Genomic DNA, 17,369 nt, shown 5'->3' on the forward strand with positions numbered 1-17,369 from the left:
ATTCGCTATGACAACATTAGAGAGACTCTTCGTACACTTCCTCTTCCTGATAAGTCACTTACGACCGCGCAAATACGCATTCTTGGACGAACTAAATACACTGCTTGCTCCAGCCAGATCGTTTCTGTACCGAATCGGACATTCCCCCGCATGCCCAAATTGTTCCAACACCATGCAAATTTGGAGCATTGCTTGTTTTCATGCCCTGTCGCAATTCAATCACCCCACTTTCCACACGCTCCTCTCCAAACGTGGTGGGCTTGGTCAGCATTTTACCAGCTGAATGATCAGTTGGCCTTGGTGACCCTGGCCCAGGACATTCCTGTTGCTTAGTAATGCGTTCAATAAAGTTATTTCCGCCCGCTCCTTGGCGCCAAAGTCGCATTTTCGCTCTAGCGGTGGCCCAGCCGTGGTCGCACCCTTCCTACGTCACATCTGGCGATCTAAATCAGTGGTGTAGTATTAATGGCTGATGGCTAACTAGTCGCTAACCAGTGCTAACTAATGGTTAACTAGTCATATACAAGTACTAAAAACTAGCCACTAAAGAGTAGCTAATTAGTTAATAGTCATGAGCAATGACAATGACAGGCTATGACGTCATGGCACGGTGACGTCAAGATGACGTCACATTCGGTAATGACATCAAAACTGGTAGGACGTAATCAGGTGATTCCCGCATGTACGAAGTTGACCTCGCCGGACGTTCGATCCAGGAGTCCGTGCGGCGCCACTCATTTGCCGCTTCCTAGAACGCCGCACCACACAGCATATAGAAGTATACAGTACAGCAGGTATTAGCGGCGTTTAATTGGTCGATAATGCGGCGTTTAAAATTGGTTTACAGGATATAAAAGGCGCAGTATCGGTCACAATTCTCTGCAGACACCTTAACCTAATTGTAAAGGAAATGAGGAAGGTGGGAGTGAAAATATACAGAAAGAGGTGCCGTGGTGGAGAGCTTCAGACCATCGCGCAACAGACGCTTTCGCCTCATCGAAGTGCCCCCTATAGCATAAAGCTGTCTCTCATTTGCTAAACATGAATGACCACAACAAGCTCGCTACGTATATCCTGGCATAGCTGAGCTAAGCCACTGCCACCTGAACCGCGCGTTATGTAAGAAAGAATGGTGGGAGTGAAAGTGGAAAGAGAGAAAGAGGAGCCGTAGTGAAGGGCGACTGAGTGATTTCGACCACCTGGGGATCTTTAACGCGCTGACACAGGGGGCAGTTCCTGGCCCTAAGGGGCTGGGACGGTAGGTCAATGCCGCTTGTGGCGGTGGCTAGCCAGCCACTGAACGTTATCTGTTGTAGGCCGTCATTGCGCCCGCCACTTCTTCGGTGGTGGACAACGGCTGTTGTTGCGGTGCGCGTCTTTCTCTCCCTCTTGTTTTACCTTCTCTATTTTCTCTTCTGTCCGCACGAGGCAGAGGAGGTGGATCAGCTACAGAAGCACTAGCAAGCCCGTGCAGTTTCTTTTCTTTCTTCCTACAGCCACAACAACAACGCTGACATATACTCACGTAACGAAAGCACAATAAAACAACAGCAAAAGTTTCTTCATAGGAGCTTCTATGCAACTTTAGAACTCTTGCAATATCCTTAGTGTCTCTAACATTAGTGCAGCTTCTTCACAAAACAAGCCCTTCAAAACACTTTATTTCACTTCCCAGTTCCAAAAAGCCTCCTAATCGCCCAAGGTCGCTGGTGGTATCTGCGCAAGCCGCTCGTACAATTTCTTTAGTAAACTCAAGATCGAAAGATGGTACATTTATCTTAGGATTGGACCTGAAGAAGGCATTTGACAATGTAAACCGCGATGCTTTTCTACAGGGCCTCACGGAACTAAACATAGGAGAAAGGATGTATGAATATATAAGATACTTTTTAACGGACAGAAAAGCAAAATTCAGATACCAAGAGATAGAATCTCGAGTATTCGAACTGGGGAGCAGGGGCAGACCACAAGGAGCGGTGCTATCACCCCTACTTTGCAATATAGCATTTGTGGACTCCCAGAAAAGCTACGGAAAATAGAAGACATAAAATTCAGCCTATATGCGGATGACATAACCATTCGGACAAACAAAGGTATTGATGCTGAAATCGCGCAAAAATTGCAACCGGCGGCAAACAACACTGCACAATATGCAAAAGAGAGGGGCATGAAATATTCTTCAGAAAAATTGGACTTGTTTATATACAAACTGAAACACCTAAGGCAAAAAGAACAAGGGGACGTAAATATAGAAGTCGAGGAACAAGTGGTCCCGACAGTCCAGTAAAGGAAGGTGCTTGAATGGTCTTCCAAACAAACGGATGCAAGGGAGAAACGACAAAGAAACTGGAAGGACACTTCATACAAATGACAAACCTTATAAGCAGAATTGCCAATAAAAAAGGAAGCCTTAAAAAACGTAACCTATCAGGGCAAATACAAGCTTTCGTAATTAGCAGGGTCGGGTATGCCATGCTATACTTAGACCTAAAGAAGGCCGCAAAAGATAGGATCAATAGTATGATCAGAAAATGCATTAAAAGAGCACTACACCTCCCAGCAAGTGCCTCCACGGACAGGCTAATGATGCTGGAAATACACAACACATTAGATCGAATAATTGAGGCAGCAGTAGCTACACAACAAAGAAGGCTAAAGAATACTAAGGGTGGAAGGAACATATTGAGGCAAATAGGTATACAGCCGAAGCAATACTGGGACAAGACAGAGAGAATGAGAGGGGAGGACCGAAAACGGATCCATATTTCCCATTACCAAAAAACATGCACCCTGAATATAATAAGCAAAGACGAGAGAAAAGGGCAAAAACACAGACATGGAGATTCGAGGCAAAAAATCCAGGTAGATTTGAATATGTAGACGCTTCATACTGCGGCAAAATAAAAATGAATGCAGTCGTAGTCAACGGCAAGCGAGAAAAAGTTACAGCAATCTCTATAAAAACAAGATTGAAGAGGCTGCAGTAGCACTGGCTCTTGCTCACACCGAGGCAGAATACATAGCCGGTGACAGCAACAGCGCAATCTGAGCTACACCGCAGGAGTCATAGCGACGATCGCAGGTAGAATCCTCGATCAATAGCTAATAAAAAGAGACGCCACCCTTGTTTGGACGCCAACCCACGCAGGCATGCCCGGGAGCGAGGCGACACACAAACTAGCCTGAGATATCACACACCGGGCTGGAGGGGTGCCACCGGAGTAAGACAAACAAGAGGACCTGATTAACTATAGCGAAATAACAACGAACTACAGACTGAACAGGAGGGTCCTACCACCACCACACCCCACGTTAGGAAAAAGAGGAAGCAATAGCATGGAGAAAGCTACAGACAAATACATACCCGAACCTAGTTCTAGTCACCATATATGGCCGAAAATACGATCAGACCTGTGTTCATTATGTAAGGAAAGGGGATCACTAGATCACATATTATGGGAATGTGCGAAGTCAACAGGCAGGGCTAGAGAGAGAGAGAGAAAGAGAGAGAAGGCAGAGAGGTTAACCAGGAAAGCTTCCGGTTTGCTACCCTGCACTGGGGAAGGGGAATGAGGCAAGGCTAAAATATAACTAAAGACAGCTGGTGGACCCTTCTGGGAACCTCGTACCCAAGAGCTCAAAAGGAAATTGTTCGACTGGCCGACGATGCCGCCGGAGTCCAAGAACTACCGGCCTGCAACTAAGGCGACTGTCCCATCTTCCGGGTCTAACCCCCAAAGAGCGGGATAGTCACTCTGGTGGACAAATAAAACTTTTCTGTCCCTCTATGCGCTGTGCACCGCGCTTTCTCCGCCAGTGATTCAAATGGATGGAAGGAGGTGGTATGCCACGTTAACGTGATATGTTTATGCAACCAATTCCTTTCAAGCACATGTGGGTAGTTAAAAATTATAACTTGAGGCAAATATTGCCTCAATCGCTTAGAAGTTCACGAGGGGCTCCGTGCCGCAGAATGAAATGAAGAAGAATAAGGGACGCGATATTGGGTCCGGTGGCATCCTGAAGTGCTGCTGTCTCCGCATAGCGAGTGAGGTGATCGGCGGCCAGGATGATCCAACGCTTCCCTACAGGTGTACATGGCAGACGGCCATATAAATGAATGCCAACACGATCGAATGGTCGGTTTGAGCACGGAAGATGCTGTAGTGGAGCCGGCTGATGGAGAGAAGGAGGCTTGCAATGCTGGCAATCGATGCATGAATGCACATACTTACTGATAAAGGTATACATACCGCGCCAGTAAAAGCGCTGTCGCAACCGTTCATAAGATTTAAATACACCTACATGGTCACACTGCGGATCGTTAAGGTAAGATGCGCAGATATCACAACGCAGGTGGCAAGGTACGACTAGCAGCCACTTACGGCCATCTGGCTTATAATTGCGTCGGTAGAGGAGATAGTCACGAAGGGCGAAAGGCGCGAGGAGCAGGTGAAAGTGACGAGTTTGTAAGAAGATCGATTAGTGATATTAGCCACGAATCCTTGCGCTGTTCTAAAGGCATGTCGTCGATGGACAGAGAAGACAAGATGGAGCTGGAGGCAGAGGACAACGGAGCGTCAGGAGGCACCGGCGAGCGAGATAAAGCGGTTGCGTCGGTCTGCTTGCGCCCTGTACTCGTATATCATACTCTTGTAGTCTAAGCGACCAGCGGGCGAGACGACCGGTGAGGTCTTTTAGTGAAGACAACCAACATAAAGCGTGGTGGTCTGTAACAACATCGAAAGGGCGCTCATACAAGTATGGCCGAAATTTCTGAAGCGCCCAAACAATGGCCAAGCATTCCTTTTCTGTCACCGAGTAGTTGGTCTCCGCTTTGGTCAACGTTCGACTTTGCGTACGCCACAACGTATTCATCAACACCGGATTTTCGTTGGGCAAGAACAGCGCCGAAGGTAGAAGCAGCCATTTCACAATGGCGCAATACGGGGGGCGAGGTAAGTATCGTGCGCAATTTTCTAAAAGCAGTATCGCAAGCTGGCGACCAGGCAGAAAGATCTTTGTGAGAGCTGAGAAGTCGCGTCAGAGGGGCAATGATGGTCGCAAAGTTCCGAACAAAACGCCTAAAATAGGAGCATAAGCCTATAAAACTGCGTAAATGCTTAATAGGTGTTGGCTTCGGGAAATTAGTGACAGCGGGGAGTTTGGATGGATCAGGAAGGATGCCATCCTTGGACACTGAATGCCTAAAATAGTGAGATGGCGAGCGGCGAAATGGCACTTTTTCAGCTTGAGCTGCAGACCGTCGTCGCTAAAACATTGCAAGACAGTTTCAAGGCGAGTTAGGTGGGTCGCGCAGTCTGATGAAAATGCGACGATATGATCCAAGTAGCAGAGACATATGTGTGCCGCTTCATATTGTCCATCATGCGTTCAAAGGTGGCGGGCGCGTTACACAGGACAAACGGCATAATGTTGAATTCATAGAGCCCGTCGGGAGTGACAAAAGCTGTCTTGGGGCTATCGTCCTTAGCCATTGGAACTTGCCAGTAGCCAGATCGTAAATCGACTGAAGAGAAAAATTCCGCTCCATACGAAGTGTCCAGCGCGTCGCCTACGCGTGGCAGCGGATAGACGTCCTTTCGTGTGATCGCATTAGGTCGGCGGTAGTCCACACAGAATCGAATAGACCCACCCTTCTTCTTGACTAAACTAACCGGGGACGCTCAAGGGCTACTGGAAGGCTGAATGACACCCTTACTCAGTATCTCATCGACTTGCCCATCACTAATGCGGCGCTCTGAGGCTGATACACGTTAAGGACGTTGGCGTAATTTACCGTGCGTATAAGTATAAATGTGGTGGGCAACAGCTGATGTACGACCCAAAGATGGCTGCTGGATATCAAAGGAAGCTCGGGATCGGTTCAGCAAGTCGAGGAGCTTGGCGCGTTGATCTGGAGCGAGAGCACTGTCGGTGGCTTTGTCGAAGGCAGCCAGAGGCAACGAAGGAAACGAGGAACGAGGTGAGCTAAGGGCACGGACGCTGTCGGAGGTTGTGTAGGCACAGGTGGAGAGAAGCGACGGGACGGTCACAAAGTTTTCTGATCGAATAGGCTCGGCCTGCCCAACGCACTCGCCACGTTGCAACGTGAGCAGATAGAACGAATCGTCACTAATGGCTAGTTTGGTGCGGCCTCTTCGTACAATAAGGATGGCGCAGAGGAGAGGAAAAAAGCGTCGCGAGACAAAAAGGGGAAATGGGGTGAAGAGCACTGTACAGTCTTGAAAAGAGGCACAGTTTATAGGCACAATAGCAGCCGACGAAGGCGGGATATCAGTAGCATCCGCAACGTGGCATTTGGCTTCCCGAAGAACGTTAGCGGCGGTCGCTGAAGTGCACAGCGGAGAAAGCTCTATTTCGGCACGACCGCAATGAATTACGGCGCAATTGCGACACAAAACGTCCCATCCTAAAATAATGTCATGGAAGCAGTCACGGAGAACGATACATTGATGACAGAGGCCATGCAGGTACCGAGCGGTTCGAAGTGCTGAACAGTGGCGGTGCGCAAAAAAGTCCCATAATACGGCAGGACAACTTTTCGTAACAAGCGGCACAGTCTAACGTCAATACCTGACACAGCAACACCAGTATCTACAAGCGCAAGAGTACAAACATTTTCAATGGTAAGTTCGATTAAATTGTTCGGTGGCGAAGCAGGACTTTCACTTGTCGACGAAAGCGCAGTTCTTGCCTGCGGAACTGCGTTAGTGGTTTTCCAGCATTGCCGAGGTAGAGCGACGGCGCATCGGTGACGGCGAGCGACGACGCGGAGAGGTTGAGCGGTGGTCGTGCGAGAAGGGGTCAAAGTGGGACGAGGGCTGGGGGGGGGGGGGGGCGCACGGGGTGAGGACGGTGGCTGTGCGTAGGTGACCGCGGGCTCTGATAGAAAGCGTACGGGGCCGGGCGACGGCGGCACAGGCGTGCAACATCGCCAGGAAGACCACATGCAAAAGCAAAAGGGCCGGTTGTCAGATGTGCGCCAAAGGCATAGAATAGGTGGCGCACGACGCTGAGTGAAAAATGCCCGCTGAGGCGAACCGTACGATGAAAAAAGGTGTAGGAGGGGGTGGTCTTGCGGCAACCTAAGCATAAGGCAGTGGAGTGGTCCGGGCGTCAGGCCATCGTCGACATGAATGAGTGGAGCTATCAGTGGAGTGGCACGAAGAGTAGATGGTCGAGGGTGTGGAAGTGCGTCGGCAACTTGTTCCTGAATAACCTGGCGTATGGTCGGATCCAGGTGTGAGTTCGAAACGGAACGTTTGGAATTAGTGATAATTGGCGTGCAACTTCTTCCCGTACGAAGTCTGATTTCTTGAATAAGTGTGGAGCTGGCAGTGGCATCAGACATAGCCGATATCGTGGCTTCGGGTTGTGAGGGACGATGCGTTGGCGACGGAGGTCGTCGTGACTTTGACACATCGTGACAACATCGCTTACTGTGCGGGGCTCTTTTGCCAAGAGAATGTTGAATACACCTTCGTTGATGCCCATCATGATGCGGCGAATCTTCTCGTTCAAAAAACAGCGCGAACAAACGGGGACGAAAGAAAGAAACCACAGGAACAAGCGCTGACTCTCAACAAAAGTTTAATCGCCGGAACCACGTTTATATAAGGAACAGAAACAATAAAACACCAAAACCAGAACTGACGTGTTACTATGTGATATCCAGATATGCAACCGCACAGTCACTCAGGAGCAGGGAAGGTTTGCTGACACATAATCTTTCTTTCTTAGCCATATTATACGCCTCGATGATTTCCCTGATCAACTGGTTGTACCAGTTGCTGTGAACCTACCCCTACCTACCCCAATCCCGCCGCACCGTACGGAACTGCCTCCATGAACTTCACCGGGCTTGCTCCGCCACCGTTCTTCCTTCCGACGCCCGACCGTCCGTCCTCGCCGTGGGAGCAATGGGAGCAGATGTTCAACGTGTACTTGGTGGCATCCGGAGCCGCCGAATTCAAGCCAGAGCAACGCAAGGCTATTCTTTTGCATTGTTTGGGGGCGGAGGGCCAGCGTGTTTATCAGAGATTACATGCAGGAACCAGCGCCGCAGCAGCACCGTCAGCGCCAACCGCCGCCGCCCTCGCCCATGACAAGTCTGCCGCTCCTGACGAATACGACTCTGCTCTCGCCGCATTACGGCAGCAGTTTTCGACGTCGTGAAACGTTATCGTTGAGCGCCATCGTTTTCAACGCTGCCGCCAAAACGCAGGCGAGTCCGTTCATGACTGGTGTCGATCTACGGGAGCTATCCGCACATTGCTCGTTTGCTTCGCAAGATGATGCAAGGTCAATGTACAACTGGTCGCGCAACTTGGAAGAAAACGCGTGCAGCTGCCTACTGCCAGCGGCATCAACTCGATGATGAGGGCTCCTGCGAACTGTGAGGCAAATTACTAGCGCACAGAAAATAAGATCTGCCAGAACTCCAAAGAATTAGAAAGTAAACATAATATTCTCGCTCAGGAATGAATGCAGTTTTTGTTTCTTGCGTAAGAAAAAAACGTGTCACATTTTTAATAATATTTTAACTTGTTTCTAACGGCCTCTCTCGGCCACTTATTATCCGCTGCGTAGTTGCCGCAAAGCTCAGATATGGCTCAGACCAAAGCTTTTTTTCATCCGCGGAATGGGTGCGTCATCGGCCCCGGTTCAACGTTCATCGTTGCGTGCTGCGTACAGAGTGGGTTATCTGTAACAAACAGTCAGTATTTTATTATGCTGGTTGTGGTAGAGTTTTACAGCAAGGCGAAGACTGTCTGTGCTCGATGAGAAACTGATTGCCGCTGCATGTGCGCATTTCCGGACGATGGGACAATGCTGCGTCACAGCTCGGCGGCTCGGCTCGGCCTCCCAGGCACGTCGCAAAAGTGGTGGCTTGTTTTACGGATACACGTCTGCATGAGCGGCGTATCGCTGCATGTTTTAATTTAGCGGTGAAGGTGAGATTTCATTGCCCCCAAGACGCGTGTCGCATTGCTCAAAGCCTTCCGTTCCGCTCCCTTTGCTGCGTGTTTTGCTTACTGCGTCGTATTACCGCACCAACGTTCGCTGAACGTGCTTTAGCTGTTATTACAGTGATGTTCCTGTTGTCAATGGGATCTTTCTCATGAACATGTTAAATGCTTTTGTAAATTTGTAACCTCACATTGACTCCTCTCAGTGGCAAATGAAGCGCGAGTAAAATAATGGAATCATGAACAGGGCGAGATTTATTGGAGCAAAGCTATATCGTAGATATTTTGATTTCTCAGACGCATTAACTTCTAAATACTAGCAATCCCAATTTGAATTGCTTACCTAAGCTCTTACAGGTTGGCGTTCTAGCGCTAGCGTTAGTTATTCCGTTCGTTTGTTTTTGTTGTTCTTTGACACTGATATGTATTTTGTTAGCAAGATTTTTTACCCTTTTATAATCTCACCGCGTCTCGTTAGGAGACCTACGCTGCGTCTCGTTAGGAGACCTACGCTGAGGTCATTTTGTTATCACGAGGATTTCATGAAGACCGTGACGAATGAGCGGTGGTCGCTTTCCTACACTTAAAGATTTCATTGTCGTGAAGCGTCTATGTAAGTAATCGTGAATTAATAAAGCCTGGCTTTCTATGCAGCACAGCTTCACTCATTTATGCCCTTAGTGAAATGCCTCAAGCCATGTGATTCTATCCATGTGCTTGCCGAATTCACTTGAAGCCCTTGTTCACAAACGTGCCCGAAGAAATAAGCCCCAGAATGCGTTTACATGACGCGCGACGAAAGACTAGGCTAACGACGACGGAGGCAGAACGATGCTATGATAAGGTGGTTAAAGATGCCGTAACATTTCAGTTAACGTAAAACTTGACTGTAGAAATCCATGTCAAGTTGGCTGAACAGTTACGGTGTCCATTTTTCTGCCTTATCCGAGCATCGTTCTGCCTCCGTCGTTGTTGGCCTTGTTTTTCGTTCATAAGTAGAAAGGCGATCAAATTCCCCGCCAAAAGTACGTCCCTGTGACGTCACAAGCAACGTCACGTGTTTGTTGTGCCTCACAGTTCGCAGGGGGCGCTGGGAAACTAAAGCCTCGCTCAGAGTCGACACGCAGGCTTCTATGGAAGTTACGCTACCATTTGTTCTTCTACCATGGATGATGCTCTGCGGGATCAATTCGTTGCTGGCGTAGCTTCCAACCGCGTACGTGAGCGGTTACTGCTTGAGGGTTCCACACTGTCTTTCGATAATTCAGTTCGAATTGCACTTCAGTTTGAGCAAGCAGCGGAAAAACTGTAGGAGCTTTCTGCTTCAGTCGAGGCAGTTTCATTGCGGCAGCGTCGTAAACCATCCTCGAATCATTCGAAAAAAAAAGGAATGCTCAGCCAGCGGGCGGCTCACGTGCGCCGCAGTGGTACCGCCGCCCTGAGCGGAACCGAGAACAGAGTAGCTGCTCCGGTTCAACACACTGTTTCCGATGCAGCTCGCAGGACCACTTCGCGTCAGCGCAGGGACAGGTCGGTCACCGCCGCTTGCGGCGGGGGCTGGCCTGCCACCGAATTTTTATCTTTTGTAGGCCGTCATTGTACCCGACACCGCTTTGGTGGTGGACGACGGCCGTTGTTGCGGCGCGCGTCTTTCTTTCCCTCTTCCTTTCCTTTTCTTCTCTATTTTCTCTTCTGTCTGAACGAGGCAGCGGAGGTGGCCCAGCTAAAGAGCCAGTAGCAGGCCCGTGCATTTTCTTTACCTTCTTCCTACAGCCACAACAACAACAACAACTTAAAAAAGGGAATTGCGCTAAAAAAGACACGGACGAGAAGAGGACATGGACGACTTTGACATTTCTCGTCCTTGTCTTTTTTAGCGCAATTCCCTTTTTTAAGTATGTATGACCGACTAGCCCAACAACGTGCTCTCTTAACAACAACAACGCATCAGCGCCGCACTGCCCAGCGGATGGGAAGACTTGTTCACTTTGCGGTCTGAAGGGCCACTTTAAAAAAGTATGCAGCCGCAAACGAACTCAAATGCAAGGCAGAGTCCATAAAGTTGAGTTACATGAAGATGTTTCGTCGTGTAGTAGTGCTGAGCAAGTTTTGACTTTGCAACGTTCCGCACGTAGCGGAATTCATATTCAAGTACAAGTCGCGAATGTCACTTTGACATTTCTTGTCGACTCAGGATCGTCTGTTTCAATTTTGTCGGAGCAAGAATACAGTCGATATTTTCAGAGCGTTCCACTCTTGCCTGCTCCGCATGTCACTCTGTTCAACTACTCTCAACGGTCGGTTTCCGTGTTAGGTTGTTTCGAGGCAGACGTTTAGTTTAAAGGCCGCAAAGCTTCATTACGCTTTTATGTTGTTCACCGAGGAACTTGTCTGACCGGTCTTGACGGCATTCAAGCCTTGGATCTTCGCATTGAAGGTTCTGCTCTTAAATGCTTTCACACTTCCTTTGCTCCGCTGTCGACTGTCAATGACCCGCTGTCTCGTTCATTTTCCACGCCGTCAAGTGAGCAGCTCCCCACAAAGATCTGCCGCCAACTTTAGCAGATGAGTTCAGTTCGCTTTTCAGTCCCGAGTTGGGTCTTGCTAAAGGGTTCATCCATCGCGTCAAGACGCGGCAAGGCGTGCAGCTTGTAGCTTCCAAGCTTCGCCGTCTGCCATATTCTCTCCGGTCGCCAGTATCAAAGGAGCTTCGGAGGTTACTGAGCCTTGAAATCATCAAGCGCATCGATGCTTCTGAATAGGTGTCTCCTATTGTTGTTGACAAGAAAGAGGGAGCATGAGGATATGTGTAGACCTTCGAGAGCTGAAAAAAGCTATTGTTCTAGACGGTTTCCCATTACCCCATACTGAAGAGCTGCTTCACACTTGTGCAGGCGCTGCACTCTTCGCAAAACTTCACTTGGCTTCCGCTTACCATAAGGTTCTTTTGCACCCTGAAAGCAGGGATCTGACAGCTTTCATCACTCATGACGGTTTTTTCCGCTTTAAAAGAGTTTGCTTTGGGTTGGCTTCTGCCCCAGCGGCATTTCAGATGATGGCGACAATCCTCGACCGTTGGCCTGGAGTGTTCTACATCGATGATGTGATCATTTTTGGCAAGACCACAGGCGAGCACCTTTCAAACTTGAAGACCGTACTGCAAACGATCAAGAACGCAGGCCTAAAACTGAACAGCAAATGCCTTTTTGATGTTCCAGAAGTTGAATTCCTAGGGCATAAGGTCACTGCACGTGGTATCTCGCCACTTCCAGAGAAAGTAGATTCTATAGTTAACACTCCAGTGCCAACTGATGTTGCCGCCCTTCGTTTGTTCCTGGGTATCGTAGAATACTACTCCAAGTTCCACACTTGGCACACGTTGTCGAGCCTATGAGAATCTTGCTTCGCAAAGATGAGCCATTCATCTGGTCAGCTGAAGCAGACAACAGTTTCAGGAGGGTTAAGGAAATGCTATCAAGGACAGTCCTCCAGATGTTCGATCCATCACTTCCAGTAATTATGTCGACCGACGCGTCCGACTGTGGACTGAGAGCAGTCCTGCAGCAGAAAAGTGGCCACGAGCTCCGCACAGTCGGTTTAGCATCTCTTACACTGTCGCCTGTGGAGAGGAAATATTCAGTCGGTGAACGGAAAGCACTAGCATGTATTTGGGCGTGTCAGCGATGGCACACATACCTTTGTCGTCGCCATTTCACAATTCGAACAGACCATCAAGTATTGGTGTCCTTACTGGCATCCCAAGGACAAGGAAAGACGCCCACTCCGAATCGCACGCTGGAGTGCACGACTGCTTTGCTACAATTTCACTGTTGAATACCGCAAGGGGTCCACAAACACTGTAGCAGATGCACTTTCTCGGCTGCCAGCACCTGCCTCGGAGGCAGAGATTGCTAAGGAGGAAGAAATCGTCTCGTTCATTGCGCCCGCTTGTGTGACGAAGGAGAAGTTCAGGCAGGCCGCCCTCGATGACGGTTGCCTGGAATCTGTGCAGTCATTCGTGCTGAGTTCCTGCGCCGCCACAAAAAGGCCATACCAGAAGAGGCGAAACCATTCTACCCTATTCGGGAAGAACTGTTGGTTTTTGACAACTTGCTACTGCGTGCAGAGCACCTCGTTGTTCCATCCTCCCTCACGGCTCAGATCATCAGCACCGCGCACGAGACACATCCGGGTATCACGCGCACGAAGGCCCGACTGCGTAAGCGGTTCTGGTGGCCCCGAATGGATCAGCAAGTGAAGATGGCAATAAAAAACTGCCACATCTGCCTGGAGGCAGATAAGTCCGCCAAAACATCCCCAGCACCGTTGCAACCTGTTGAATGGCCTGAGCGACCATGGCAGAAGCTTGGCCTAGACATTGTTGGTAAGCAAAGCAGCAATGGGGGCTAGTTGGTTTACCATTTCAAGAATTTTCGCGCTACGATATACACAGATACACAAAAAAGCAGGAACCACGTACAGAGGACAAGCGCGCTTGTCCTGTGTACTTGTTTCCTTGTTTCGTGTGTATCTGTGTATATCGTAGAGCGAAAATTCTTGAAATGACATTGTTGGTCCTTTGGCGCATGCAGCTTACAGCAACAGATTTGCCATAACGCTTGTTTACTACCATTCTAAATGGCCAGAAGTACACCTTTGCAGCGAAGTGTCTACAAGCACCGTAAAAGACTTTTTAAAAGGTGTTTTTGCCCGTGAAGGCTATCCAGAAGAGATAGTCTGTGATAATGAACATCAGTTCACATTGCACGAATTCATCACCTTCCTTCAAAGCAGAGGCATTCGTATTTCGCATTCGTCGGTGTACTATCCCCAAGCGAATGGGCAAATAGAGCGATTCAATTGTACACTGAAAAACTTCCTTCAAGTTGCACTTCTCGAACGACGACCACTCCGGCAAGCAGTCACAGAGTACCTTCCCATTCATCGATGTACTCCGCACGCTACCACAGGGATCGCCCCAGCAGTTCTGCTGCATTGTAGAATGCCCCGAACCAGGCTGGATATTCTGGGATTTTCAGCACCAGGATTTGGGGAAGACTCAGCCAAGAAGTTGGCGCGACTCAGTCAATGAGTACGGCATCAACAACAGAGCAGCAAATGCTACACGGACAAAAGGAGAGCTGCCAAGAAGACTAAGATAGCCGTAGGCGATTTTGTCCGTGTCAGGAAACCACCAGTCCGGTTCAAGGGAGGCTGCGCTTTTTCTCCACCAACAAAGGTGATCGAGACGAGGGGACCAACTTCCTTCAGACTTGGAGATGGCCGTAAGTGGAATGCCCCCAAGCTTTCCAGGGTTCCGCAACCCCGGTCTCCTGGAGTGCTGCCTCCTGTCACGCCGCCTCCTGCCACACCGCAACCCCGACCTCCTGGCATACTGCAGCCTGCTGAGCTGCAGCCGCCTTCCCCCAGGACGCAGGTTCGGTCTCCTGGCGTACTGTAGCAGCAGCCTACGAGCCTGTCGCCAGCGTCGACAGTGCGGCGTTCAAAGAGAGAGCGCCAGCCACCGGCCTGGCTCCAAGATTACCAGACCCATTAGTTGGGACTGACATGTACAGGGGGAGTCAAAAGTTCCCAGGCCACAGGGTCTGCTTCTGAGCAGTATAGTCAGGCAGCTACGACGGCCCGAAATCTCAAAATACACGTGGAGGGTAGAATCAGAATATTCTAACCTCTGAGATCATTTATAGCTTTAATGGGATCTCACGTGTCAGAATATGCTGAGCGGAGGCAAAACCTGAGGCCTGGGAACTTTTGACCCCCCTGTACATATGTGTAAATATACAAGTATGTAAACACGTGTAAATAATACAGTGTGCATGTCTTGGGGCTTTTCTACTAAAATCTACTAAGAACTAATCACTAAAAATAAGGGGGAGAGTATGTTATATTCAGTTTCGCTTTCGGTTTGAATTCTTTATTCCACAGGGGGCGTTTCTGTTTTCGTTATATATATATATGTGCATGTGTGAATAAACGGGTGTGTTCGTTCGGGACGGCTGGAGTCCGCTTCTACCTTCGAAAACACCCCAATCTGGGACCCGTGACTGGCGCTGCCGGGCAGGAAATATTCACGGCCAACACTGTCCTTAATGACATCACAGTCGCGCAAAGGTTTCGAGGAGACGATGGGGAGAATGCAGCAGCCGTACTTGTACGGTGCGGTTTGTACGGCTTGTAGCCGGCTTGTACGGTGCGGCGTCGCTTGTACGATACTATGAGGTGCTACCACTGGGCCGGTTCAAGACGACGGCAGCGCTACTCAGAAACAGCCTGGCACAATGTAGACACGGCCGACAGCTTGCTTGCAAATCGCATAGATCGTTTAATCACCGTCTTGTAGTTTCAGCGACTTTAGCGCATCCCTTGCAGTGATGGGTGGTAGCTATAGTGTTGTGTTGTTGGCTGCACCAGTTTTTCTACGAAAAACAACACAGCGATTTACCACCGACTTCCCGAGAAAAAATATGCTCGTGTTAAACTGAATCCATCCGGCGCTCCCTCTGTACCTGAGAACGCATGTGTGCCCAGAAAACTTCACGCGCGACCGCTACCAACGCAGGATGCTCCTGATGAAGAAGTTTGGCCTCGCGAGTGCTAGGCGATGGCTGAAATTCGATGCTATGTCGCACACGACATAAGCTGAACTGCCTACCGCAGTCCGCCGGTGCCTGCACTGTGGATTGTTTGCGAGCTACCGTCAGAAAAAAAATCTGTTAGTAGTATTCTTAGGTAATACGCGATTGGATAAAATAATGTCAAAAAAGAACCTTAACGTTGATCTGCAACGAAATTCTGGGGATAACTGCGACGCAAGCGAATTTCTGCTTGCTGCCCCCAGCTGCCGATATGTGCTAAGCTCATCCGATCTCGTAATCTAGCTCCGTTGCTAAGGCGTCGCCGAGATTACATCCTTTTTTTACTCTGAGACAGTTGAGCTAACAGTAAGGCTCTTCTACGAACAGAATATTTACTATAGCGCTGATCAATTCGGAAGCGTCATACGCTGCGGCTTCGGTGTTAAACAGTTTAGGCCTAGAGACGACTAGGGCGTAGCGCACGGCCAAGTGTCGCTGTACGCCACTCTCGCGGGCAGCACCGTTGCGGTATAGATCGCTACATTCAGTGCTGGAAGCGTTGCGAACTTGCCGTCTACTTTCTTGATACGGCTGGTATCGGTCATTTTTCGATGTACTGCCTAATATATATTACGCTAAAGAAACAATCCTTCCTGCCAGGAAAGAACGGGCTACATGCTGTGCCATCGGGCGCGTACCTGCTCTCGAAGGTAGCATCCGTCGGACGGCAAAATGCCTATATGACTTGTTGCTCTTCAAACATTAAACTTGTTTAGTGTGCGATCAATGCGTGATTGAAAGCACGTGATCAGCCCGTGTGCTTTAAATTTGAGCCCCCAGGATCGCCGCGCCTTCTGTATGCCCTTCCGTGAAAAAACGCCGACACCGCCGGTGGACTTCGTAATGGACAGTCGTGATGAGAAGGTTGGTTACGTACGGCATGTAAGACATCAAATGAATCTGAAAGCTGCATTCGCTTAGAGCGCAAACATTTTCGCAACATATTGTTACGATGCAATAGCAAAGGGGCGTTTATTTACAAGGCAGATGGAAGCGGGACAAGGTGAGGCCTACTAGCTCCAAAATACCCCCCCCCCCCCCCTCTGCTTCTTCCTTCTCTTCTCCCACACAATACCTCGTCTTCGTAAGTAGCATTAAATTTTACCCCCACTCAGCAGAAGTCCTCTGGGCGTGTTCATAAATAGTGCGAGGTTGATACGGCTTTAAACGGGCGACTTTACACTGTGCAGGTTTCTCAGATCGACGACCCGATGCAGTCAGGCGGGTTATTTCATAAGTTAAATAACTTATACGCTTGACTACCACATATGGCCCGTCATAGTGGGCCAAGAGTTTCTGATGTAGGGCGCGGCGCCGAATTTGACGCCACAGCCGGACGAAATCACCGATAGAGTATATGACAGGCCGGTGATTGGCATCATATCGTGCTTTGTAGCGTTCCTGGGAAGCACCAGACCGCAAGTAGGCGATTCTTCGAGCTTCTTCGGTGAGAAATAGGGTCTCAGCCAGGTAGGAATCTTCACAGTACGAGACGGGCAGGATGGTATCTAGGGAGTAGAGGGGTGGCCTGGCATACAAGAAGAAGAATATTGGCTATACCCAGTGGTCTCATGAGTAGCGGTATTAAACGCGCATGTAATGAAGGGTAGTATGGTGCCCCAGTTCTTGTTCCCTGTATTAACATACATGGTTAGCATGTTGGTAAGCGTTCTGTTCACGCGCTCATTCAAACCATTTCTCTGGGCATGGTACGGCGTTG

At 49.3% G+C, this 17,369-nt stretch overlaps 1 pseudogene; it reads left to right on the forward strand.

Moving 5' to 3' along the window:
• The first annotated feature begins 7,869 nt into the window (after positions 1-7,869).
• Positions 7,870-14,454, forward strand: LOC146180223 (uncharacterized; annotated as a pseudogene).
• The last annotated feature ends 2,915 nt before the right edge of the window (positions 14,455-17,369 follow it).

The sequence above is a fragment of the Amblyomma maculatum genome, chromosome 9, assembly GCF_055883805.1.
Source record: "Amblyomma maculatum isolate TAMU_Amacu chromosome 9, ASM5588380v1, whole genome shotgun sequence".
In the NCBI taxonomy this organism is placed as follows: Eukaryota; Metazoa; Arthropoda; class Arachnida; order Ixodida; family Ixodidae; genus Amblyomma; species Amblyomma maculatum.